Consider the following 26093-nt stretch of genomic DNA (forward strand, 5'->3'; position numbering starts at 1 on the left):
GCTTTCTGTCCTGGTTGACCGCATGCAGGGTCTTTCTTTGGAGGTAGCGGATCTCCGTCAATCTATGACTCAGCTTCAAGCATTGGGCTCTGCTCCGGCCCATGGAGTCTGTTGCGAGCCAAAGGTCTCACTTCCGGAAACGTTCTCCGGGGGCAGTGAGAATTTTGTTCGCTTCAGAGAGGCATGCAAACTCCATTTTTGCTTGTGTCCCCACTCCTCTGGTAATGAGGAGCAGAGAGTGAGGATTGTCATCTCCCTGCTCAGGGGTAATGCTCAGACTTGGGCTTTTTCGCTGCCATCAGGGGATCCCTCCCTTCGATCCGTGGAAAGATTTTTTGTGGCCCTGGGGCAGATATATGATGACCCGGATCGTGTTGCTCTGGCCGAATCTAACTTACGTTTTTTATGCCAGAACAAACTGTCTGCGGAGCTTTATTGTTCTGAATTTCGGAGATGGGCAGCTGATTCAGGTTGGAATGATGCTGCACTCCTTAGTCAGTTCTGTCATGGTCTCTCAGAGAGATTGAAAGATGTGTTTGCTTTCCATGAGAGACCAACGTCCTTAGAGTCTGCCATGTCATTGGCGGTACTCCTTGACAGGCGTCTAAGAGAAAGAAACGAGACCTCTCTGTCCAGCCATTGTCAGTCTAGGGGCAGTGGTGCGGACTCATTCAGTGTGCAGGGGCCTCATCCTGTCTCGCTCCCCTCTGAGGAGGAGCGCATGCAGCTAGGTCGACTTGCCCCTGATAAAAGAGGATTTAGTCCTCAGAGTATGGTGTGTTTTTGTTGTGGGGGCATAGGTCATTTGGCAAATGTTTGTCCGTCTAGGAGATTCTTGAACTGTACTAAGAGCGATAATAAGAGAAAAACCTCAAAAGGTAAATCATCAAATTCTGCTTCATCTGCTACTTTGGGCAAAGTTGATGTAGGAATTGATGCTTTTCCTCTGACCTGCAGTTCCCGTTTTCTCCTGTCTGCCAGGGTGGCGCTAGAGAGCAAAGTCATTTCTTGTGAGATTTTTGTCGATAGTGGAGCGGCCGTCAATCTTATTGACACTCAATTTGTAGCCATGCATGGTTTTCAGGTTTGCACATTAGAAAAGGATATAACTGTTTTTGCTATTGACTCTGCTCCACTTTCACAGAGATCTCTGAAGGGCATTGTTCACAATATCCGGCTAGCTGTAGGTGACACTTATGTGGAGGATATATCTTGTTTTGTCCTTAACGGATTGCCTTCTCTTCTAGTTTTGGGGTTACCCTGGCTCACTAGACATAACCCCACTATTGATTGGCAAGGAAGGCAAATAAATGAGTGGAGTGACTTTTGTAGAGAGAATTGTCTCACAGCGACTTTTGCAGAGGTGTCTACTAAAACTGTGCCATCATTTCTCTCTGATTTCTCGGACGTGTTTTCCGAGAGCGGTGTTCAGGAGCTACCTCCTCACCGAGAGTTTGACTGTCCCATTAACCTCATTCCCGGCGCCAAGCTGCCAAAAGCACGCCTCTACAATCTCTCACAACCGGAAAGAATCGCAATGCGAACCTATATCTCCGAGAGTCTCGATAAGGGGCATATTTATCCCTCAAAATCACCTGTTGCCGCGGGTTTTTTTTTTGTTAAAAAAAAAGATGGCTCTCTGAGACCTTGCCTAGATTTTAGGGAGCTGAACCGTATCACGATTCGCGATCCCTATCCCCTTCCTCTGATCCCGGACCTCTTCAACCAAATTGTTGGGGCCAAGGTTCTTTCCAAATTGGATTTGAGAGGCGCGTACAACCTGGTCAGGGTCAGAGAGGGGGATGAATGGAAAATGGCCTTTAATACCCCTAACGGGCATTTCGAGAATCTCGTTATGCCTTTCGGCCTGATGAATGCTCCGGCCGTCTTTCAGCATTTTGTTAATAGTATTTTCTACCATTTAATGGGGAAATTTGTATTGGTGTATCTTGATGATATTTTGATTTTTTCCCCTGATGTTCAGACCCATCAGGATCATCTTTTTCAGGTTCTGCAGATTCTGCGGGAAAATAAATTGTACGCCAAGCTGGAGAAATGTCTTTTTATGGTATTGGAGATTCAATTTCTGGGTTTTCTCCTCTCTGCTTCTGGTTTTCGCATGGATCCGGAGAAGGTCCGTGCTGTACTTGAGTGGGAGCTTCCTGAGAATCAGAAGGCATTGATGCGCTTTCTGGGTTTTGCGAACTATTACAGAAAGTTCATTTTGAATTATTCCTCTGTTGTCAAACCCCTCACTGACATGACAAAAAAGGGGGCGGATTTTTCCTCTTGGTTGGAGGAGGCGCTTGCAGCTTTTTCTAAGATTAAAGAGAGTTTTGCGTCTGCTCCCGTCTTGGTGCATCCCGATGTTTCCTTACCTTTTATTGTTGAGGTAGATGCTTCCGAGGTGGGTGTGGGTGCGGTTTTGTCCCAGGGCCCTTCTCCTGCCAAATGGCGACCCTGTGCCTTTTTCTCTAAAAAACTCTCCCCGGCAGAGAAAAACTATGATGTGGGAGATAGGGAGTTGTTGGCCATCAAGTTGGCTTTCGAGGAATGGCGCCATTGGTTGGAGGGGGCCAGGCACCCTATCACCGTTTTTACCGACCATAAGAATCTGGCATACTTGGAATCGGCCAGGCGTATGAATCCGAGACAGGCCAGATGGTCTCTGTTCTTCTCCAGATTCAATTTTGTTGTTACATTCCGCCCTGGGATCAAAAATGTGAAGGCTGATGCTCTCTCTCGCTGTTTTCCAGGAGGAGGAAACTACGAGGACCCGGGTCCCATTTTGGCGGAGGGGGTAGAGGTCCAGGCTGCCCAGACTGAGGCACCTGCCCGTTGTCCTTCTGGGAAGTTGTTTGTGCCTCCTGATCTACGTCACAAACTCTTCAAGGAGCATCATGATACTGTTTTTGCTGGTCACCCCGGGAGTAGAGCCACGGTAGATCTCATTACTCGGAGATTTTGGTGGCCGGCTCTTCGTAAGTCGGTGGAGGGTTTTGTGGCTGCTTGTGAGACGTGCGCTCGCGCTAAGGTCCCTCGTTCACGGCCTTCAGGTTCCCTTCTCCCGTTACCCTTACCTTCCCGTCCTTGGACACACCTGTCCATGGACTTTATCACGGATCTTCCTCGTTCCTTAGGGAAGTCGGTGATCCTGGTGGTGGTGGACCGTTTTATCAAGATGGCTCATTTCGTACCTTTCCCTGGTTTACCCAATGCTAAAACGTTGGCGCAAGCTTTTGTCGACCATATTGTTAAATTGCATGGCATTCCCTCTGATATTGTTTCCGATAGAGGCACGCAGTTTGTGTCCAGGTTCTGGAAGGCTTTCTGTTCTCGCCTGGGGGTTCGGCTGTCCTTCTCTTCTGCTTTTCACCCGCAGTCGAATGGTCAGACTGAGCGCCTAAATCAGAATCTGGAGACATATTTGCGCTGTTTTGTGGCAGAGAACCAGGAGGATTGGTGTTCATTTCTCCCTCTTGCTGAGTTTGCTCTGAACAACCGTCGTCAGGAATCTTCTGATAAGTCACCATTCTTTGGTGCATATGGGTTCCATCCGCAGTTTGGGACATTCTCGGGAGGGGCTCTTTCTGGTTTACCTGAGGGGGAGAGATTTTCCTCGTCTTTGTCTACCATTTGGCAAAAGATTCAGAGTAATCTTAGAAAGATGAGTGAGAAGTATAAGCGTGTGGCTGATAAGAGACGTGTGCCTGGTCCGGACCTGAATGTGGGTGATCTGGTGTGGTTGTTTACAAGAAATATTAAACTGAAGGTTCCCTCCTGGAAATTGGGTCCTAAGTTTATTGGGCCTTATAAAATCTTGTCAGTCATCAATCCTGTTGCCTTCCGTCTTGATCTTCCACGGGTTTGGAAGATACATAATGTATTTCACAGATCTCTCTTAAAACCATATGTCCAGCCCACGGTACCCTCCTCTTTGCCTCCTCCTCCGATTTTGGTTGATGGTAATCTGGAGTTTGAGGTTTCCAGAATTGTGGACTCTCGCATTGTCCGCGGTTCTCTTCAGTACCTCGTTCATTGGAAGGGTTATGGTCCTGAGGAGAGGAAGTGGGTTCCGGTGTCGGACATTAAAGCCACTCGCCTCATCAGGGCATTTCATAGGGCTCATCCTGAGAAGGTGGGTCCTGGGTGTCCGGAGTCCACCCGTAGAGGGGGGGGGGGGTACTGTCACTACCAGAGCTTTGAGACGTTCTCACAGCTCTGTTTCTCCACCCCTTTGATGATGTCACTACTAGAGCTTGGAGGAGTTCTCACTGTTCTGTTTCTCCGCCCCTGTGATGAGGTTTTTACATTCTGCTTCCTTCCTCCCAGCTGTTCCTCCTGCGTTTGATTTCCCTGCCTTTAAATCACCCCTCCTCCTTTGTAGGGTGTGGATTATATTTCTCATTTGAGTTGTAGCTCTTGCTTGAGTATCTTCACTTGTAAGCTATCATTTCACTGGACCTGTGTTTTGCTGCAGCAAGCACTCCGGATATTGCCAGCTGTCTTTGGATCCGTCTTCTCTGCTGCTGCAGCTCCTTCAGCTAAGTGTGCAGACATTGTAGTGTATCTGTTTATTTTCTGACTGGATCTGAGGCGACCACGGTTCCCTCCATATACTGAGCAGGGCACCGGTGGCCGTGCCCCTTCCACTATTGTAGGGGTTACAGTGGTCATCAGTCTTAGGTACGCGGGCATGCCTCGTTCCACCATTTGGATCCGGGCATGTGCTTTAGCAGCATAGGGAGAGCTTTGAGGGTCTGACAGGGGTCACCCTTTATCCTCCCTAGTTTGGGTCCGGTCAGTAGCTCTATTTACTGTGTATGCTCTTGTTGCTCACATACAGCCGTGACACCCAGGGGCAGGAGGAAGCGGAGTGGGTGTTTTGAGCTTTATCCCACCCTGCCCTTCCTGGGTGAAGTGAGTATCTTTCATCATTTTTACTCTAACGTTTTTTCTAACGTTTGTAGTACATCATTTTACCATATTTTATAATACCTTCATCATTTGATGACTGGACTATTCTATTAAAAGGTATACAGTACAGACCAAAAGTTTGGACACACCTTCTCATTCAAAGAGTCAAACTCTCGGTGAGGAGGTAGCTCCTGAACACCGCTCTCGGAAAACACGTCCGAGAAATCAGAGAGAAATGATGGCACAGTTTTAGTAGACACCTCTGCAAAAGTCGCTGTGAGACAATTCTCTCTACAAAAGTCACTCCACTCATTTATTTGCCTTCCTTGCCAATCAATAGTGGGGTTATGTCTAGTGAGCCAGGGTAACCCCAAAACTAGAAGAGAAGGCAATCCGTTAAGGACAAAACAAGATATATCCTCCACATAAGTGTCACCTACAGCTATTGTGAACAATGCCCTTCAGAGATCTCTGTGAAAGTGGAGCAGAGTCAATAGCAAAAACAGTTATATCCTTTTCTAATGTGCAAACCTGAAAACCATGCATGGCTACAAATTGAGTGTCAATAAGATTGACGGCCGCTCCACTATCGACAAAAATCTCACAAGAAATGACTTTGCTCTCTAGCGCCACCCTGGCAGACAGGAGAAAACGGGAACTGCAGGTCAGAGGAAAAGCATCAATTCCTACATCAACTTTGCCCAAAGTAGCAGATGAAGCAGAATTTGATGATTTACCTTTTGAGGTTTTTCTCTTATTATCGCTCTTAGTACAGTTCAAGAATCTCCTAGACGGACAAACATTTGCCAAATGACCTATGCCCCCACAACAAAAACACACCATACTCTGAGGACTAAATCCTCTTTTATCAGGGGCAAGTCGACCTAGCTGCATGCGCTCCTCCTCAGAGGGGAGCGAGACAGGATGAGGCCCCTGCACACTGAATGAGTCCGCACCACTGCCCCTAGACTGACAATGGCTGGACAGAGAGGTCTCGTTTCTTTCTCTTAGACGCCTGTCAAGGAGTACCGCCAATGACATGGCAGACTCTAAGGACGTTGGTCTCTCATGGAAAGCAAACACATCTTTCAATCTCTCTGAGAGACCATGACAGAACTGACTCCGGAGTGCAGCATCATTCCAACCTGAATCAGCTGCCCATCTCCGAAATTCAGAACAATAAAGCTCCGCAGACAGTTTGTTCTGGCATAAAAAACGTAAGTTAGATTCGGCCAGAGCAACACGATCCGGGTCATCATATATCTGCCCCAGGGCCACAAAAAATCTTTCCACGGATCGAAGGGAGGGATCCCCTGATGGCAGCGAAAAAGCCCAAGTCTGAGCATTACCCCTGAGCAGGGAGATGACAATCCTCACTCTCTGCTCCTCATTACCAGAGGAGTGGGGACACAAGCAAAAATGGAGTTTGCATGCCTCTCTGAAGCGAACAAAATTCTTTATTTTCATGACTATGAAAATTGTAGATTCACACTGAAGGCATCAAAACTTTGAATTAACACATGTGGAATTATATACATAACAAACAAGTGTGAAACAACTGAAAATATGTCATATTCTAGGTTCTTCAAAGTAGCCACCTTTTGCTTTGATTACTGCTTTGCACACTCTTGGCATTCTCTTGATGAGCTTCAAGAGGTAGTCCCCTGAAATGGTTTTCACTTCACAGGTGTGCCCTGTCAGGTTTAATAAGTGGGATTTCTTGCCTTATAAATGGGGTTGGGACCATCAGTTGCGTTGAGGAGAAGTCAGGTGGATACACAGCTGATAGTCCTACTGAATAGACTGTTAGAATTGGTATTATGCCAAGAAAAAAGCAGCTAAGTAAAGAAAAGTGGCCATCATTACTTTAAGAAATGAAGGTCAGTCAGTCAGCCGAAAAATTGGGAAAACTTTGAAAGTAAGAGCTATTTGACCATGAAGAAGAGTGATGGGGTGCTACGCCAAATGACCTGGCCTCCACAGTCACCGGACCTGAACCTAATCGAGATGGTTTGGGGTGAGCTGGACCGCAGAGTAAAGGCAAAAGGGTCAACAAATGTTAAGCATCTCTGGGAACTCCTTCAAGACTGTTGGAAGACCATTTCAGGGGACTACCTCTTGAAGCTCATCAAGAGAATGCCAAGAGTGTGCAAAGCAGTAATCAAAGCAAAAGGTGGCTACTTTGAAGAACCTAGAATATAACATATTTTCAGTTGTTTCACACTTGTTTGTTATGTATATAATTCCACATGTGTTAATTCATAGTTTTGATGCCTTCATAGTCATGAAAATAAAGAAAACTCTTTGAATAAGAAGGTGTGTCCAAACTTTTGGTCTGTACTGTATGTGTTTTTATTATACTGCTATCGATTATGGGCAATGAACTGAAGATTTCCCACAATCAACCACTGATTATTATTAGTCAATATCCTTTAGGTACTTGGCGCCATCTACAGGTTTGTTTTTCCTCCTTATCCACATCTCCACACTATGTCACCTTGCCACTCTGTGGTATCCTGATGCTGCTGCCATATCCACGCTATGTCACTGCGCCACTCTGTGGTATCATGCTGCTGCTGTTGAAGCCATCTCCACACTATGTCACATTGCCACTCTGTGGTATCCTGATGCTGCTGCTGCCACGGCCATGTCCACACTATGTCACCTTGCCACTGTGGTCTCCTGATGTTGCTGCTGCTGCTGTCATATCCGGACTATGTCACCTTGCCACTTTGTGGCATTCTATTGGTAGTGCTGCTGCTGCCATATCCACACTATGTCACCTTGCCACTCTGTGGAATCCTCCTGCTGCTGCTGCCATATCCACGCTATGTCACCTTGACACTCTCTGGTATCCTCCTGCTGCTACTGCCATATCCACACTATGTCACCTTGCCACTCTGTGGCATCCTCCTGCTGCTGCCATATCCACACTATGTCACCTTGCCACTCTGTGGAATCCTCCTGCTGCTGCTGCCATATCCACGCTATGTCACCTTGACACTCTCTGGTATCCTCCTGCTGCTACTGCCATATCCACACTATGTCACCTTGCCATTCTGTGGCATCGTCCTGCTGCTGCCATATCCACACTATGTCACCTTGCCACTCTGTGGTATCCTCCTGCTGCTGCCATATCTACACTATGTCACCTTGCCACTCTCTGGTATCCTCCTGCTGCTGCCAAATCCACACTATGTCATCTTGACACTCTGTGGTCTCCTGATGCTGCTGTCATCTCATCACTATTTCACCTTGCCACTCTGTGGTATTCTTCTGCTGCTGCCATTTCCACACTATGTCACCTTGCCAATCTGTGGTCTCCTGATGCTGCTGCCATCTCCACACTATATCACCTTGCCACTTTGTGGTATCCAGATGCTGCTGCTGCTACTGCCACCTCTACACTCTGTCATTGGGCCACTCTGTGGTATTCTCCTGCTGCTGCTGCTGTATCCACACTATGTCACCTTGCCACTCTGTGATCTCCTGATGCTGCTGCCATTTCCACAGTATGCCACATTGCCACTCTGTGGTATCCTGATGCTGCTGCTGCCATCTCCACACTAGGTTGCCTTGCCTCTCGGTGATATACTGATACTGCTGCTGCAGCCATCTCCATGCTATGTTACCTTACCACTCTGTGGTATCCTTTTGCAGCTGGTGACATATCCACACTATGATCCCTTAACACTCTGTGGTCTCCTGACACCGCTGCTGCTGCCATCTCCAAACTATGTCACCTTGCCACTCTGCGGTATCCTGATACTGCTGCTGCCATCTTCACACTATGTGTAACGGTGGGATGGAGTGTGCGCAGCCCTAAGCTCCACCCACACCTCTGTTCCTGCCTACTTGCACGAACCGCCCTAGGCGACGGAGTACAACTATACGGCGGTCCCTAAACTGAGTACGTGCAGGGCCTTAAAGGTAATAATACAATACGGGAGAAAACAACAAATTGACAGGCACAGGGGGGAAAAAATACAACAAGGTAAAAATGAGCCGAGGTCAGTAGCCAGGAGCACACAAATACAAAAGGAGGATGCACGGCCGAGGTCACAAACAAAGCTGAGGTCAGAAGCCAAGAGGTAACGTTAATACCAGGGAGGATTCAAAGTCAAGGTCAGAAAGCAAAGCCGAGGTCAAAACACACAAGGTCACAATACTGAGTACTCTAGTGAAGGAAGACCAATCACAGGCAACCTGTGGCATCAGGCTGCTTGTTTAAGTAGCCCTGGCTGGTGAGACATGACGTGGCCAGCGCCACGTGACTCACAATTTACAGCTCAACACAGCCGAGCACCGATCATCAGCTCGCTTGCTGCTGCCATGGAGCCAAGAACGCAGGCTGCGTCCTAGGCCCTCTCCATGCGCAGGGCGCCGGCGGCGCTGCGAAAGAAGCACACATCGAAGGCCCCTTGTTACATTATGTCAACTTGCCACTCAGTGGTCTCCTGATGCTGCTGCCGCCATCTCCACACTATGTCACCTTGCCACTCTGTGGTATCCTCCTGCTGCTGATGCTGTCGCCTTCTCCACACTATGTCAACTTGCCACTAGTTTTGAACGTGAATATTCGACATACCCTCAGAATATCGCAACTTCGAGAGTTCACGAATATTTCAAACGTAGTGCTATGTATTCGCTATATCGAATATTCGTCATTTTTTAACATCTAAAAAAAACATGATTTCTCCCTGCTTCTTGCTTGTGGACCAATAAGTCATTGGCCCCCAAGCAACTTAAGCAGGGAGGAATCATGTTTTCAGATGTTAGAAAATGACGAATATTCGATATAGCGAATATATAGCACGATATTCAATATAGTGCTAGATTTTTCTTTTTTTAGAATATTCGTAATTTTTTTTCCTTCTTAAGTTATGATTCCCTGATTAAGTTGCTTGTGGGCCAATGACCAACTGGCCCACAAGCAAGAAGCAGTGAGGAACCATGTTTTCAGATTGAAAAAATGACGAATATTCTAAGAACGAATATATAGTGCTATATATTTGTTTTTTAGAATATTCACCATTGCCGAATATTTTTATATTTTTATATATAGCACTATATTCTAAATAGTGCTATATATTTTTAGAATATTCGTAATTTTTTCCATCTGAAGTCATGACTCCTCCCTGCTTAAATTGCTTAAATTGCTTGAGGGACAATGACTTCAGATGGAAAAAAATGACAACAATTCTAAAAAACGAATATATAGCACTATATTCTATAGTGTTATATATTCGTTTTTGACACACTTCGCATTACGTGACTTTTACATTGCAGATTTTTTGCAATTGCTAAATAATCTCGAATACGAAGATTCGCGAATATGTGACGAATATTCTGCCACACATTCGCGAATTAGAATATGGGACCTGCTGCTCATCACTACTTGCCACTCTGTGGTCTCCTGATGCTGCTGCCATCTCCACACTATATCACCTTGCCACTCTGTGGTATTGAAATGACCGGCGTCACGCACAGGGAGGAAAAAGGGAAAGCCCTGTGTCACGGCGGGCATGCACTCAGTGTGACAGAAAACAAACCAACCAGGCTCTGGGCGAGAGACAGGGAAGGGTCACCTCCTAGCTAATCCCTGACCTCTTTCTCTGCACTGCTCAGCCCATCTACAGATCTTGAAGGTAGATCTGAGATGTCCCCGTGCCTGGGCTGACAAAACCCTGAACTCCCTGAGATGGTGAAGTGGGAAATAGGAGCAGCCTGCTCGCACAGAACCTGGATGGGAAAGATGACACAAAACAACCAACTAGAAACAACACTTATCTTCCTGAGCTGGAGCAGACAGCCAACCTTCCTTCCTAGCCTCCAAGATCACAATAATTAATATAATCCGCTCAGGGCACTGGGCAGTGGAGCTATTTAAACTAATGACTCCACCCAGTGCACCTGATGAGGGGCGGATCCAGCACGACTCCAAAACAAACACTAAACTCGTGCTGCAATCCTGGCCGACCTCCGCACATCGTCAGAGTGGGGCATGACACCCTGCCCAAGGGAGAGGGAAAGGTGGTGACCCCTAACTCACCTTGCGGCTGGCACCTGACTGCCCTGACGTCCCTAGACGGGTTCCTCACCCGTGCGGCGATCACGTGCCTAAACCCTGGCTTTCCCTAAAATGAGCCCTAGATAGTGAACGGGCCGGTGGGATCACTAGTCCGCACCACTGTCACTAAGAGGGAAACACCAGGGAGAGGACATACAAAACAGACAAACACATACACCCAGGTGGGCAACCACAATAGACCACAAAGGTCCAACAGGGATCCGGAGGGTAGCGTTCTGGACCAACTACCAGAGAACGCAGCAACACAGCTCCAGAGGGTCAGAATAGATGTCCAAGCAGGAAGCTCTATATCTGGCAACCAGAGAAGTGTGAGAGGGGAATATAAGGAGGTCGGGAGTGCTGGACAAGGAACAGCTGAGGAGAAGGAGCTACGGATCCCTGAGTGAGCCAAAAGGGTTTGCAAAGCAAACCCAGAAAGCTACCATAAGGAAACAGCCCTATCTTACATAGAGCGTGCAGCCAACCGCTGCGACTTCCTGACCCCGGGTATAATGGAGTCAGGCGTGGTTCTTGACACCCTCGTGACAGTACCCCCCTCTCTACGAGGGGCCTCCGGACACTCAGGACCAGGTCTCTCAGGATGAGAGGCATGAAAAACCCGAACTAGCCTGTCGGCGTTTACCTCAGACGCAGGAACCCACATTCTTTCCTCGGGACCGTAACCTCTCCAATGCACCAGATATTGAAGAGAGCGGCGGACCCGACGAGAATTAATAATTTTGGATATCTGAAATTCTAGATTACCATCCACGACAACAGGAGGGGGTGGCAGCGGTGACGGTTCTAGAGGTGGAACATATTTTTTGAGTAACGACTTATGAAAAACATTATGGATTTTAAAAGTCTGAGGTAACTCCAGGGGAAAAGCCACGGGGTTGATGATGGCTACAATTTTGGAAGGGCCAATAAACCTAGGACCCAGTTTCCAAGAGGGAACCTTCAATTTAATATTCCTAGTAGACAACCACACATAGTCATTCACTCCTAGGTCCGGACCTGGCGACCGTCTCTTATCAGCCACGCATTTATATTTACCTCCCATATTTTTCAAGTTAGCTTGCACCTTCTGCCATACCGATGAAAGAGATGACGAAAACCGTTCCTCTTCGGGAACCCCAGAAGACCCCCCCTCTTTGAAAGTACAGAATTGGGGATGAAAACCATATGCACCAAGAAATGGTGACTTACCAGTAGATTCCTGACGGCGATTATTTATGGCAAACTCAGCTAACGGTAAATATGATGATCACAACTCTTGGTTTTCAGACACAAAACATCTTAGATATGTCTCCAGGTTTTGGTTGGTACGCTCAGTCTGTCTATTCGACTGAGGATGGAAAGCTGGGGAAAAGGACAAGTGTACCCCCAAACGGGAACAAAAAGCTTTCCAAAATTTTGAAATAAACTGGGTTCCTCGATCCGAAACAACATCGGAGGGGACCCCGTGAAGCTTCACGATTTCACTGACGAATACCTGAGCAAGAGTCTTAGCATTAGGTAGTGCGGGTAACGCAATGAAGTGTACCATTTTGATAAACCTGTCCACTACTACCAAAATAACTGTTTTACCCGCAGACAAAGGTAAGTCAGTGATAAAATCCATTGACAGATGTGTCCACGGTCTATTGGGAATGACGAGTGGTAATAGAGACCCTGCAGGACGTGTATGTGAAACTTTTGCGCGCGCACAGGTAGAATAAGAAGACACAAAATCCAATACATCCTGACGCAACTTTGGCCACCAAAAACGACGAGACAATAGCTCCAAGGTTGCTTTACTACCCGGGTGCCCAGCAAGTGCCGAATTATGATGTTCCTTTAATAATTCGAAACGTAGGTTTAACGGTACAAACAATTTCTCTGAGGGGCAAGAGACCGGGGCGTCCCCCTGGGCCTCTAACACCTTCCCCTCCAGAACAGAGTGTACCGCAGAAACAACCACTCCTCTTTGAAGAATGGGCACCGGATCACTCACATTACCCCCTCCAGGGAAACAACGAGATAGTGCATCAGCCTTGGTATTCTTTGCCCCAGGACGATAGGTAATCACAAAGTTAAACCTGGTAAAAAATAGCGACCACCTAGCCTGTCTAGGGGTGAGACGCTTAGCTGATTCGAGGTACAGAACATTTTTGTGGTCCGTAATCACAGTGACGGGGTGGAATGCCCCCTCTAAAAAGTGACGCCACTCCTCAAACGCAAGTTTAATAGCTAATAGTTCCCTATTGCAAATATCGTAGTTCTTTTCTGCTGCAGATAGTTTTTTAGAAAAGAAAGCACAAGGACGCCATTTGCCAGGAGACGGACCCTGAGACAGCACCGGCCCCACTCCCACCTCTGACGCATCGACTTCAACAATAAAAGGCTGAGAGACATTAGGTTGGACTAGTACAGGTGCTGAGGTAAACCTCTCTTTTAGAGAGGAAAAAGCAACTTTAGCGGCGTCAGACCATTTAGAAAAATCAGTCCCCTCCTAGTCATGTCAGTAAGGGGTTTTACAATAAGTGAATAATTTTTTATGAATTTCCTATAGAAATTCGCGAAGCCCAAGAACCGTTGTAGTGCTTTGAGGTTCTCAGGAAGATCCCAATCTAAAATTGCCTGGACCTTCCTAGGATCCATACGGAAACCTGAAGCAGATAAAAAATAACCTAGGAATTGTATCTCCTGAACGGCGAAGACACATTTTTCAATTTTAGCATATAATTTATTCGTCCGTAGGACCTGCAGTACTTGTCTGACATGCACCTCATGTGTTCTCAGATCAGACGAATAAGTTAAAATATCATCTAGGTATATTACCACAAACCTGCCGATTAGATGACTAAAAATGTCATTAACGAAATGTTGAAAGACGGCAGGAGCATTGGTCAGACCGAAAGGCATAACTAGATTTTCATAATGCCCCTCAGGGGTGTTAAAAGCTGTCTTCCACTCATCCCCCTCCTTAATATGAATCAGATTGTAGGCCCCCCTAAGATCAAGTTTGGAGAACCACCTAGCACCCGCAATCTGGTTAAACAGGTCAGGAATGAGAGGAAGAGGGTATGGGTCTCGGATGGTTATCCGATTTAATTTGCGAAAATCTAGGCAAGGACGCAGGCCCCCATCTTTCTTTTTAACAAAGAAAAACCCTGCAGCCACGGGTGAAGAAGAGGGTCTGATGTGTCCCTTAGCCAAGCTCTCGGAGATATAATCTTTCATGGCTTGTCTCTCTGGACCCGAAAGATTATATAACCTGGTCTTGGGTAATTTTGCGCCGGGAATAAGGTTAACCAGGCAATCATAAGGACGATGAGGTGGTAACTTCTGACAACCCTTTTCAGAAAAAACGTCCTCAAAATCCGAAATAAATGTAGGTAGGGTAGTTATGGAGGCGACTAAGCAATTGCTATTTAAGCAATTCTCTCTGCACTGCTCACTCCACTCCAATATCTCCCTGGCCTGCCAATCCACCACTGGATTGTGCGCTACCAACCAGGGAAGACCCAGCACTACCGGAGTGGGAAGCCCCTCCAGAACATAACATGAAAGCATCTCGTTATGGTAGTCCCCTACCCGAAGGTGTAAATTATGAACAATGTGGGTGAGGTTTCTCTGAGACAGAGGAGCAGAATCAATAGCGAATATGGGAATAGGTCTCTGTAGCGTACAGAGAGACAAACCCATAGTGCGGGCAAAATGGGCATTTATCAAATTTACCCCTGCTCCACTGTCTAGAAAGAAAGAAATAGTCTCCGTCTTATCACCAAAAACAATAACCGCTGGCAACACAAATTGCGATGTACGTATGGAGGAAACGTATACCCCCCGGCTGACATCCTCCACACAGCCTGGGGTTAGTAGTTTTCCGACGGTCTTTTGTTTCTGAGGAAAGAAGGACAGACATTAATGAAATGACCCCTCTCCCCACAAAAAAAACAAACCCCACGTCTACGGCGAGCCTCAGGAGGACGGACCTGACGAGTAGTTCCTCCTAGCTGCATAGGCTCGTCTAAGTCCGTACAGACTAACTGCTGCTTGGGAGGGGTTACCAATTGCTCCGGTTTTTTCAACCTGTCCCTAAGGCGTCTATCTATTCGGATAGAAAGGGACATAACCGCATCCAGGGAAAAGGGGGTCTCATATAATGCAAGCGCATCCTTAACCCTTTCGGATAACCCAGAGCAGAACTGACTCCTGAGAGCCGGGTCGTTCCATTGGGTATCCGTAGCCCACCTACGGAATTCAGAGCAATACTCCTCTACCGGCCGCTCTCCTTGTAAGAGTCTCCGTAATCTTGATTCAGCCAGTGCGACTTGGTCAGGGTCGTCATATATGAGACCCAAGGCCCCGAAAAACTCATCCACTGACCGAAGAGCCTGGGAATCAGTAGGTAAAGAGAACGCCCAGGACTGTGGGTCCCCCTGCAGCAGGGAAATAACAACCCCCACCCGCTGTTCTTCATTACCAGAGGAGTAAGGGCGCAGTTTAAAATATAATTTGCAGGCTTCACGGAATGTCAAAAACTTGTCCCTTCCCCCAGAAAATCTGTCAGGGAGAGGGACCTTGGGTTCCGCAACAACCTGGTTACCAGTAGCAACCGCTGGGCTTGCGGTCAGTTGTAATTGCTGCTGTTGCTGGAGGACCGACGCCTTCAATCCTGCCACCTCCAAAGACAGGCCATGAAATTTTTGGACAGAGCAGCAATTTGATCCATACTGGATTCTAAGTAGGTAAAAAAAAATAATTTTATTTTTATTTTTTTACCTACACAAAATAAGTGCCAGATATAATGTAATGACCGGCGTCACGCACAGGGAGGAAAAAGGGAAAGCCCTGCCCAAGGGAGAGGGAAAGGTGGTGACCCCTAACTCACCTTGCGGCTGGCACCTGACTGCCCTGACGTCCCTAGACGGGTTCCTCACCCGTGCGGTGATCACGTGCCTAAACCCTGGCTTTCCCTAAAATGAGCCCTAGATAGTGAACGGGCCGGTGGGATCGCTAGTCCGCACCACTGTCACTAAGAGGGAAACACCAGGGAGAGGACATACAAAACAGACAAACACATACACCCAGGTGGGCAAACACAATAGACCACAAAGGTCCAACAGGGATCCGGAGGGTAGCGTTCTGGACCAACTACCAGAGAACGCAGCAACACAGTTCCAGAGGGTCAGAATAGATGTCCAAGCAGGAAGCTCTATATCTGGCAACCAGAGAAGTGTGAGAGGGGAATATAAGGAGGTTTGGGAGTGCTGGACAAGGAACAGCTGAGGAGAAGGAGCTACGGATCCCTGAGTGAGCCAAAAGGGTTTGAAAAGCAAACCCAGAAAGCTACCATAAGGAAACAGCCCTATCTTACATAGAGCGTGCAGCCAACCGCTGCCACTTCCTGACCCCAGGTATAACGGAGTCAGGCGTGGTTCTTGACACCCTCGTGACAGGTATCCTCCTGCTGCTGCTGCCATCTCCACAATATGTCACCTTGCCACTCTGTGGTATGCTCCTGCTGCTGCTGCCATCTCCACACTATGTCACCTTGCCATTCTGTGGTATCCTACTGCTGCTGCTGTTGCTGCTATCTCCACACTATGTCACCTTGCCACTCTGTGGTTTCCTGAGGCTGCCATCTCCACACTATGTCACCTTGCAACTCTGTGGTCTCCTGATATTCTGCTGCTGCTACTGCCATCTCCACACTATGTCACCTTGCTACTCTGTGTTGTCCTCCTGCTGCAGCCGCTGCTGCTATCTCCACACTATGTCACCTTGCCACTCTGTGGTTTCCTGGTGCTGCCATCTCCACACTATGTCACCTTGCCACTCTGTCGTATCCTCCTGATGCTGCTTCTGTTTCCACCTCCAGACTCTGTCATTGGGCCACTCTGTGGTCTCCTCATGCTGCTTCCACCTCATCAATATGTCATAGGTCCACTCTGTGGACTTCTCATGCTGTTTCCACCCTCCCCACTTCATGACTGGGCCACTATTTTGCCTTTTGGCCTGGCTGACATAATGATTTATTTGACCTTTCTTCTGATCTGTCAGAAGGAAGGAAAAATGAGACGCACAACGGATCCTGTCTGTGTATCAGCCTGTTTGGTCCCATCAGAATTTGCTTATGATTTGGTAGCCAAAAGAAGGATTGGGTACAAACACAGAATACATGCAAATATTCCATTTACGTGTCCTCTCTGTTTTACATCCACTCCTGTTTTTTTTTTTGCATTAGCAATACTGATGGATAATCGAGAAAATGCTGACCGAGTGAAGACATATGCTCCACAGACCGGATCCGTTTTGTGTGGGTTATTGTTCTGACGGATCAGAGCAAAGGAAAATTAATCTGTGACGTCAACACAAACTTACTGCTGACACCCTCTCCACTCTGTCAGGGGGGCTCTACTTATATATGCGTTTAATAGAACATGTTCTGTAGACATCTATTTGGAATCAGCTGATGACGGTGTAAAAGGAGTGCGCTTCTTCTTGGCACTAACATCGTCCTGTAAGGCTGAGTTGATACTTGAGTTATTTGGTCAGTTTTGGCCCTGTGACTGCCCTAATAAGTGAAGTGTGCAGTGATTCTAAGAGCGACACCTGTCATCTGCATGTCATACGGACTCACAGTATTATTTCACTACCAAAGCAGACTATGCGTGCTACTGCAAGGCACAGTGTTCTACACCACTATAAAGGCTCTCAGCAGCCAGGAAATAGCAGTTTTTTAACGTAATTCGGCGCAAATATATTCGTATCGAACCAAATTTTTCCCGAAAAATTCAGTGAACCTGCGAATCTAATTTAAAAAAAATTCGCTCATCTCTAAATATTACGTCTATTTACAACTATGTAGATTTCCAGCACTCTGTATTGCACACATCAGTTATTATATCTTGATATACAGGCGAAACTCCAAAAATTTGAATATTGTGCAAAGTTCATTAATTTCAGTAATGCAACTTAAAAGGTGAAACTAATATATGAGACAGACTCTAAGATTACATGCAAAGCTAGATATTTCAAGCCTTTATTTGTTATAATTTGGATAATTATGGCTTACAGTTTATGAAACCCCAAAGTCACAATTTTGAGGTACCCTTTGCTCAGGGGGTATGGATTACCGTATTTTTCGCCCTATAAGACGCACCTAGGTTTTTTAGGACAAAAATAAGAAAAAAATATTTTTAACCAAAAGGTGTGCTTTTGGTGGGTTTTGAATTAATGGTGGTCTGTGCATGACACTACTATGGGGGATCTGTGGATGACGTACTGTGATGTGGGGGATCTGTGGATGGCACTGTTATGGGGGACCTGTGGATGGCACTGTTATGGGGATCTCTGGATGGCACTGTTATGGGGATCTGTGGATGGCGCTGTTATGGGGGATCTGTGGATGGTACTGCTATGGGGTGGGAGATCTGTGGATGGCATTGTTATGGGGCAGGGGATCTGTGGATGGCATTGTTATGGAGTGGGGGATCTGTGGATGGCATTGTTATGGGGTGGGGGATCTGTGGATGGCATTTTTATGGGGTGAGGGATCTGTGGATGGCATTGAATGGGGTGGGGGATCTGTGGATGGAACTGTTATGGGGGGATCTGTGGATGACACTGCTATATGTCATCCTCAGATCCCCCTCCTAACAGTGTACCCCAAAATACACCGGCCCTCCGCTCACCGCAGTATTTATAAACATGAATCCTCATCCTGTAACTAACGCTGCGCTCTCCCATGTTCCCATGTCCCCTGTATCCCCACAGCACTTACGAACAAGCTCCCATAGCAGGCAGAGCGGCTGGCAGCGTTACGTCACTCACTGACGTCGCGCGCCTGCTTCATTCATAAAGTGGGCGGAGCAGACGCTTAACGTCAGTGAGTGACGTTACTGCTGCCGTCCGCTCTGCCTGCTATGGGAGCTTGTTCGTAAGTGCTGTAGGGGTACAGGGGACATGGGAACATGGGAGAGCGCAGCGTTAGTTACAGGATGAGGATTCATGTTTATAAATACTGCGGACTCCAGCCCCTCCTCTCTCCCGGCTCATACATCACAGTCCGCGATGCTGCAGCGTCGCAGACTGCGATGTAAAATGGAAGCATTCGCCCCATAAGACGCAGGGGCATTTTCCTCCCACTTTTGGGGGGGAAAAGTGCGTTTTATGGGGCGAAAAATACGGTAATTATCTGACTAGAGTGTTACACTTTGAGCCTAGAATATTGAACCTTTTCACAAAACTCAAATTTTAAGCTGCATGAATACAATTCCTTTTAATTTGCATTACTGAAATAAATGGACTTTTGCACGATATTCTAATTTTTCGAGTTTCACCTGTACTATCATACATTAAATTGTGGACAGAGGACGGCTTAATGCGCTAAGCAGTGATCTATTATCACTTGTCTGTAGCTCAGGCAGCCGCTTGCGTGTCAGGATGAGCTCCAGAGTGTGGTGCCGGATCCAATCATGTGATGCTGCGGTCATGTGTCCCCGTGTCACGTGTATGCTGATCGGGCGCCGCTCTCACTACTGTAGGCTGGCATGCACAATGGGGACTCAATGCTGGTTAGTACGCCTTCCAAATTAATCTCTAAGTAATTTTAATCATGTACCTTGGTTTTCACATCTGAGGGGAATTTTTAATTTATTAATCATTGATTGAGTGGATTTACACAATAAGGGTATATATAAATATGAATTATTCATATGAGAATCATGTACATTGGATCTTCATATGTGCACATTGTATTTATTATGGATTTCTGAATTTTGATCATGTATTATTTTGATGTATGTATTAAATACCACTTGATTGTCAATTATTATTGGGGTGGTTATACAGTATATCTGCCTCTGGGCACCATTGTATTGTCATCACTGCTTGAGAAAGGTCCCATTGAAAGGACTGAAATGTCGCTATCTGGTGAATTAACAAATATCTTTTATTTTGGAAGTGCTGTGGAGTTTTATTTTTGCTGTTGGTGGATCGCCTTCCAAGCCGCTGGCACTCCATTGCTACTTTACTACCGCTGTGCTGCCCATCATACCTTTTGTCTGTCTATTATATCTCCATATACACTCACCTAAAGAATTATTAGGAACACCATACTAATACGGTGTTGGACCCCCTTTTGCCTTCAGAACTGCCTTAATTCTACGTGGCATTGATTCAACAAGGTGCTGATAGCATTCTTTAGAAATGTTGGCCCATATTGATAGGATAGCATCTTGCAGTTGATGGAGATTTGAGGGCTGCACATCCAGGGCACGAAGCTCTCGTTCCACCACATCCCAAAGATGCTCTATTGGGTTGAGATCTGGTGACTGTGGGGGCCATTTTAGTACAGTGAACTCATTGTCATGTTCAAGAAACCAATTTGAAATGATTCGAGCTTTGTGACATGGTGCATTATCCTGCTGGAAGTAGCCATCAGAGGATGGATACATGTTCTCATTCTGTTTACGCCAAATTCGGACTCTACCATTTGAATGTCTCAACAGAAATCGAGACTCATCAGACCAGGCAACATTTTTCCAGTCTTCAACAGTCCAATTTTGGTGAGCTCGTGAAAATTGTAGCCTCTTTTTCCTATTTGTAGTGGAGATGAGTGGTACCCGGTGGGGTCTTCTGCTGTTGTAGCCCATCCGCCTCAAGGTTGTGCGTGTTGTGGCTTCACAAATGCTTTGCTGCATACCTCGGTTGTAACGAGTGGTTATTTCAGTCAACGTTGCTCTTCTATCAGCTTGAATCAGTCGGCCCATTCTCCTCTGACCTCTAGCATCCACAAGGCATTTTTGCCCACAGGACTGACGCATACTTGATGTTTTTCCTTTTTCACACCATTCTTTGTAAACCCTAGAAATGGTTGTACGTGAAAATCCCAGTAACTGAGCAGATTGTGAAATACTCAGACCGGCCCGTCTGGCACCAACAACCATGCCACGCTCAAAATTGCTTAAATCACCTTTCTTTCCCATTCTGACTTTCAGTTTGGAGTTCAGGAGATTGTCTTGACCAACACCACACCCCTTAATGCATTGAAGCAACTGCCATGTGATTGATTGACTAGATAATTGCATTAATGAGAAATAGAACAGGTGTTCCTAATAATTCTTTAGGTGAGTGTATATTTATCAATAATAACTGTAACACAGAATTTCTACATTATACAATATACCTTTTTTTTTATACGCTCACTCTTGTGTCTCATTTATTATACCCAATGTTCAAATCAGACCCAGTACAAGTGCGTATTATAGTGTATTATTTATAATATATAATTTATATATAATTTCTTACACAGCACAGAAGAAAATTTAGACAAAAATAATGTCCCTGAAGATAATAGTGACTGGAGATGAACCAAGTTCTCAAAACTTCGATTCAGCTGCTTCTCTGAATTTCGCTAAAAAATTTGCTTTGTGACGAATTACCTCATCACAAAGCACATTTGTTTGTGAGTAGCAGACGCAATGATGGGGAACGCCGATGGTGAAGCCCCCCTTCATTCAACCCCTCAGATGCCGCGTTCATCGCTGATCACGGCATTTGAGATGACCCTTGAGGGCTGTCAGGGATTATAAATACTCACCTTATCCATTTGCTTGCGAATAGTCCGCTCCGGCCATCTTGATTGATCTTGCGTGGTGCATGGGGACGTCATCACTCTGGCTGAAGGTGGTGACGTCATACGTCACCGCACACAAGATTTTGCGCGGGATCTTCAATCAAGATGGCCGCGGCAGACTCTTTGCTTGCAAATTTATTAGGTAAGTATATAATCTTTTGTAAGTATGTAATTTTTTTACCGCCATTTTAGCGAAAATTGATTCATTACCACAAAGCATGAGGAAATTCAGCTTTTTTTCCCCTGAAATTCGGATCGAATTCCACTTCATAAACTTTGATTCTCTCAACACTATTAGGGACCCTAACAGATGTATGTACTGTAGAGTAAAGAGATATAAGTTCTGTCTCTTGCTAGATTAACTCTAGAATTCTTATCCTAACGTCCTACATAGTACAGAATATGGCTCCTTGGAGAAGCATATCAGGAATAGGTATAAACTCTGCATCCATAACAGCCTCACTGTAATACGCGGCTGCCAGCGCTAATGCTTCTTTAAGCAGGGTAAGGGAACGCTCCGCGCATATTCCAAAGGTGATGGGACACCAACATGGCTCTGATAACTAAATTGTACTGTTCTGGAGACATACAGTAATTGTACTGCACAAGGATTACTTGCTTTCTTACAGGATTTTTATAGTTTTAAGAGCCAACTGTCTCATAAATAGTGGCATAAATACAGATACAAATTGATGTTGGCTATCAAACCCCTAAATTGTCCATGGTCAGACCTACAATCGCTGTATCAGGATTTAATGGACCAATTACGTAAATGGTGCCATTCAGTGATTAATAGACACCCACTGGGTATAGAGGAGCCCCCCCTTCAATCCATGACCTGTGCACATATTACTAATGCAATGCACCATTAATTCAGGACCAGTAGCAGCCGGACAGATTTATTTAACCAATAGTGCTCTTAAAATAAATAGTCACCTAAAATAAATGGCACCATTCCTCTTTAAATAATGAATGTACTGACATCAGCAACTCAATTGATACCTGACTAATATCCATAGCGGATAAATCAAATCTGGCATGAATACCACCCATCAATAAAAGACAGACATTCGCCCTACTATAGGAGAAATGTAGAAACGGCCAGGAGAAAATTTAGCAGGGTTCTGAATGTACAATCCTTAAAAAAAGCACTCACATCTCACACTGTGAGTTTTTACTGAATGCAAGATTCACTTAGATTGTTTGTGTAGTTTCCTTCCATCCTAGTCTTCTTGCCCGGAATATGAATGACGGACCATGTGATGAGCGCAGTGACGTCACCACAGGTCCTTTTCCTGTGCACAGCAAAATGAAAACAGAAGAGAAGCCGGGCTGCGCGATCAAATGGATTAAGGTGAGTTATATATTTTTTTTAACCCCTCCAGCCCTATTGTACTATGCATTCTGTATTAAGAATGCTATTATTTTCCCTTATAAACATGTTATAAGGGGAAATAATAATGATCGGGTCCCCACCCCGATCGTCTCCTAGCAACCGTGCATGAAAATCGCACCGCATCCGCACTTGTGGATGCTTGCGATTTTCACGCAGCCCCATTCACTTCTATGGGGCCTGCGTTGCGTGAAAAACGCACAATATAGAGCATGCTGCGATTAAACATGATTTCCCAGGAATTCTTAGAGACAGATATATCTGCTTTTTGGAGATCAAAAATTATCTTAGTAATGTGTAAGTGACTTTATTTGTTACAACGACAATTATGAAAAGGTATTCTCGCCACTTTAAAAGTGACAAAGAATATAATTGTTCTTTTTCAAAAAAAAAAAAATGCTGTTATGGATAAGATAGACCAGTGGCAGTGATCGGTTAGACTTTGGGTCAAACCCTAAGGGCGTTATTCCGGTGATCCCCTGGTCTTCACCCTTTAAAGGGGTTATCCCATGAGTAATGTAAAAAATGAAAATCAGACATCATATAATACAGTATATCAAAATATCTTTTTAACAAGGCTAGATACGGCCCTGTATCATGGATCCAGAGATCTCCCCATTCATTGCTCTTCTAGATTTATATCAAGCTGGCAGCTCAAGGGGAGTGACTTTTCTGCTGCAGCTAAGGGGGTGTGTCCATGCTCTCCCTATCACAGCTCAGGAGGCAGTTGAAGGATGAAACTGAGCATGTGCGGCCTTCTCAGTGAGAAGGACATAGTAATAAGAAACAAAAATCAAACAGCAGGTGGTGCTATATAGATACATTTTATTGAATAACTCGGTGGCTATGCAAAATTTTTAATTACATGCAATTACAAAAGTATTCAGATCCAGGTGCTGGTTTGAAAACTGTAGAATATTTTTCGTGGGACAACCCCTTTAACCCCTATACAGAGATCTGGTCTTTGCCGCAGGGGAGCAATCAAACTGCTAACTCCTTGGATGGTCTCGATACACTTGGCAGCTGACCTGCTAGGAAATAGACACTGGTGCAAAGCACTAGCAGTCCAGGCATACAGTCATTCAGACAGAAGAAGAAGAACCCTGAACATACTGAACAACAGGCAAGACAGAACTCAGGTACACAAGACCAGGCTTCATGATCACAGACAAAGCAGAAACTGATGGACTAAAGACAAAGAAACTGAAGAGGCTTCAGAACTGCAAAGCAATGTAATTTAATGTAATGTTGCACAACTAGGGTCTGGATACAAATTGAATACAGGATTCCACCCCAAACTGAGTCAACCCAACGAAATAGGGAAACGAGCAAATGATATACAGGTGAGGCAACAGGTGAGACTAAAGCCTCATCCACACGTCAGTGTCTTGGTCAGTTATTTCCATCAGTGATTGTGAGCCAAAACCAGGATTGGAGTCTCCACAGACATAAGGTATAAGGGAAAGATCTGTACAAGTTCTGTGTTTAGAGCTGCACCTGGTTTTGGCTCACAATCACTGAGGGAAATTACTGACCGAACACTGACTGTGTGAATGAGGCATAAGACAGACACAAGTTCAAATTGAGGAATTAACCCCTCAGACTCAGGCAGATATGGAAACATACAGGAATACCGACTGGGGAATTAACCCCACAGATATCGGACAAAACACAGGACAAGACACTGTTCACAACACAAACCAAGCCACTTTTGCCAGTACGCACAGACCGCAGAGAATATGCGCTGCCACACTGACACACGGCCCTAGATACACATTCACACAACTAGCCACCACGGCATACAAGGGACACAGAACAGTGACAGACAAACACAGAACATGGGGAGCAACAGTCACAGGAGTATAAAGAGGACATGTACTACCACACCGACACATGGCACAAGACACACATCCACACAACTCTGCAGCCATTACTCAATTGCGCCGGTAGCCAGCCTATATGGCAAAAAAGTGAACACACTGTGACAAATGCCATTATCTCTAAGTAAAATCAGCATAATTACCAAGATTTCATTGCTGCTCTGAGGATTTCCGAATATATGGACAATTTAATATTTTATTTATTTTGAAAATTCAAGAAAATCAGTGCAGGATTCTATGATGTCTCATTTAATTATAATCTACAATTTAGGGCTTGTTCACATCACAGTTATGGATTCCGTTTTTGTTTTCCATTATAACATGGTTATAACGGAATCCAAAAGACGCAAGACAAAACGGAAGCTTTTAAGAGGCATTCCGTTTTGATCCTTCATAATACAAGTCTACTGGACTCCTGCATAATGGAAACCAGGACAGATCCGTTATGCTGCCCATAGACTTCTATTATGACAGAATGCAAAACGGAAGGCTTAAAAAAGGCATTCCGTTTTGCTTTCCATCATAATAGATTTTCATCTCTTAAAGGCTTCAGTTTTGACTTCCATCTTATGGATTCCGTTAAAACCATGTTATAACGGAATCCATAATGGTGATGTGAACCCGCCCTTGTTTGCGTTTTAATCTGCAATTTTAATAATCTAATTTTATTTTCAAAAGTTTTTAACATTTCAGATGCTAATATTTGGGCTGTTGCTTGAACACACTACAACTGTGACTGAATGAAACACATACACTCCTTATACAATTACAGTATAGAGTAAGCCATTCTTTTATTACTGGCTCTCAGTCTTATCTTGGAGATATGTTGATACATATAAAAGTTTCCTAATCATGGGAGTAGCTATAAGGCTGGTTTCACACGGGCGTTGCGGAAAAAGATGCGGGTGCGTTGCGGGAACATTCACGATTTTTCAGCGCGAGTGCAAAACATTGCAATGCGTTTTGCACGCGAGTGAGAAAAATCGGCATGTTTGGTACCCAGACCCCAACCCGTACTTCTTCACAGAAGTTCGGGTTTGGGTTAGGTGTTAAGTAGATTGTATTATTTTCCCTTATAACATGGTTATAAGGGAAAATAATAATATTTTTAATACAGAATGCATAGTACAATAGGGCTGGAGGGGTTAAAAAAAAAAATATATATTATAACTGTAACAGGGTTCCGAAGGTACACTCGGTCCC

This window comes from Bufo bufo, chromosome 7, assembly GCF_905171765.1.
Source record: "Bufo bufo chromosome 7, aBufBuf1.1, whole genome shotgun sequence".
NCBI classification, from domain to species: domain Eukaryota; kingdom Metazoa; phylum Chordata; class Amphibia; order Anura; family Bufonidae; genus Bufo; species Bufo bufo.